At 31.5% G+C, this 2,973-nt stretch overlaps 1 long non-coding RNA gene across 1 annotated transcript; it reads left to right on the plus strand.

Moving 5' to 3' along the window:
• The first annotated feature begins 377 nt into the window (after window positions 1-377).
• Window positions 378-2,649, plus strand: LOC132126619 (uncharacterized). The gene is made up of 4 exons (XR_009427425.1): window positions 378-731; window positions 1,080-1,175; window positions 2,088-2,183; window positions 2,319-2,649. It is a non-coding gene; the product is annotated as an uncharacterized LOC132126619 (long non-coding RNA).
• The last annotated feature ends 324 nt before the right edge of the window (window positions 2,650-2,973 follow it).

Consider the following 2,973-nt stretch of genomic DNA (forward strand, 5'->3'; position numbering starts at 1 on the left):
TGTCAAAGTTGGAAAAGTATGAAAAGTATTGTCAGAATAGTCCATCTGCCATCAGTGTTTTAAACATAACATTATGAAGCGACGAGAATATGGTTTGTAAGTAAAGAAAACAAAAATAACGACTTTATTCAACAATTCCTTTGTCAACAGTCTCCTCTGTGTCTCTCCACATCCCTGTATGCTGCGTATGCTCTTCTGTATCAGCTGTGCCAAAGGATGCACTGTTTCTACCTGTATTTATGCTTTGATTTGAAAGAAAACAGTGCATCCTTGTGGTGCGGCTGACACAGAAGAGTGTAGGCCGTTTGAGTGATTTGGAGAGACACAGAGGAGAGGAATTGTTGAATAAAGTCATTATTTCTGTTTTCTTTACAGTATTCTCATCGCTTAACAATGTTATGTTTAAAACACTGATGGCAGATGGACTATTACAATTTTTCATTTTGGGGTGGAGTATCCCTTTAATTCTCATGATGTAAACTGGCCTCATTTAATTGAAAGAATACATTGACAAATATTGTATAGTAATTCCAGTTTGATTATTTATTTATTTATTTTGCACAGTAATAATATTTATTTTATGTGGAGAAATATTTATTTTTCTTCTTTTTTTATTATTCTGACAGTTTTTTATGTCCATGAAAAGAGTGCACATTTTAGGAACATGACACATTTTTTTCTTGGAATATGCTTTGGATGTGTTGTGGTCTTCTGTCTAAAACTGTTTAGAGGTAAGAGTTTCTGAATGGTTTGTTTCCATTAGTTATTACAGTGGCTTAGAAAAGAGATTAACTCATGTTAGTGTGACACCTAATACCTCCAAACCTGTCCCTAACCTGTATCCCAACTCAGAAGCTAAAAAAAAATGCCATTCAGTATGCACACAATAAGTATATTTTACCTAACAATTATTATTATTATTATTATTATTATTATTTATTACATACTGTAGTAGTAGTAGTAGTAGTATTACAAATACACCTGAAGTGTGACCACTATATAAATATCCACTTGCATACAGAAGGTTCTCACAAAATAGTTGTTTAAATATTAAAAATGTAATAAGCCTTTTTTTTTAGGATTTAGTCGGATGCAGTTTAATTGGATCTCTTAATTTTTTCTATCTTTGGCACTATTTGTCGAACACATTTCCTCATGTGGCCTTCTCAGATCAGGTAAGTGAGATTAAGTGTTAAACTGAAAACTGTCATGAGCCATAATAACAAAAACTTATCTGAATAATTCTCCCATATTCAAACAGACTACAATTTTTTTCCCAACAGTTTCAACATCTTTGTTTTAGAACCCCTGGGCAATTAGAAGATGGTTTAATGACACATGTCTTGTTTGAAAAAAAAAAAAATTAAATAAATAAATAAATACATGTTTTTATTTTATTATTTTATTTTTTTACATGGTAGGTACAGATCTAATTCAAAATTTATTTTATATGAACATGTTGTAATAGCTTTCTTTTGGGAAAGTCTGTTCAGCTCTATACTCCAAACTAGTTTTAAGTTTTAAAGAAAATAAGGTAGCTGCAATGCAGGATTTTTTTTTTCTTTTCCACTACACATTTTCCACATCACTTCCTGTTTAAAATGGTAACATGTAACTGGTGCAACTCATTCCATTTATCACAGGGGTGTGCAAAACACTTAAACATATGAAACAACTAATAGACCATAATGAAGACATTATGTGACAATAATATTCAGTCTTAACTTCTTGACAGCCAGAGTTGTTTTTATTATATTTTGTTGTGTGCTCTTATCCAAGGATAAATGAATAAATCGTTTTGACTTTTGAGTCACTTCAGATTTGTTCTCACACAAAGCCAGAACATTTAGTAGTGTGGGAGAATAGAAATCATGTAATCACTCATTGCTAAAAATAATCACTTTAAGAAATTTAAAATGTTCTTGATTTAACTATTTAAAAAAAAGTATATAAATAGTTGTATTGATGCAACAGGACTAATAGTTTTACAATATTCTATAGTAGTTCTAGTATAGTAGTAATAATATATATTTTTTTGTCATAATAGTTTCATGAATTAGTGCAACCATTTGATGTCTATGTTCTAGTGCATACCTCTCATATGATCATGTATGCATATGGAGCAGTTGGTCTTGTTTTGTTGAACTCTGGACTACTGACATCAGAACTGATTCTGGAAACATGTAAGTTTGTCACATTGTCTGGAGGGTCTGGACTAAATTTACAATATTACATTATCACAAAAACTTTACCATTTTATTTGCAAATGTCCAAATCTTCCTTTTATCCTCATGTAATTCTTTTATTTTAATGCTTAGGGAACGGGGAGCGTATCATCAAGGATCTAAGAATCATTGTCTTCCCCTGTGAATGTGTTTTGGCCTTATATTGGATAATTAACTTCCGTTCTTTCTAAGTATTTTATAATATTTTTTTAATGGAGACTCAGCTTTTGTTTTTTTTGCTAAATATTTTGACATTCTAAATATTACAATATGGTAACATGGCATTTCATTTTTTTTCTCTCTCTCTCTTTTTAATGCATCCTGTCATATAGTGAACATTAGGCCTGAGTTATTTCCATTTTTTAATCTTTACAGCTGTTATCCTCTAGAAAAAAAACTGTGTAGATCGATAGTTGATGAACATGTACCTGCTTTTGTTTATACTATCGGGTAGATTTAGGACAGGTGTAGTGCAGATACGCTATTTTAAAATGTCAATGCTATTAAAGTTATAGTGCCACTCAACAGACATTTCAAGGCAGAACTGCGGTTGGTACAAAACCAACATCACATAAAATGCACCATATACTGTATATGTTCATCTGTTCACTCAGTGGACATTTTACATTGAATATGTCATGAAACACACATGGCGGTATGTATTTCGCATCTTGCAAAAAAGTTCCCACAAGTACGTTTTCGGCATGAGATCAGGTTGGATATTTGGCCTATAATTGTGTTTTTTCCT

Source organism: Carassius carassius, chromosome 1, assembly GCF_963082965.1.
Source record: "Carassius carassius chromosome 1, fCarCar2.1, whole genome shotgun sequence".
Taxonomy (NCBI): Eukaryota; Metazoa; Chordata; class Actinopteri; order Cypriniformes; family Cyprinidae; genus Carassius; species Carassius carassius.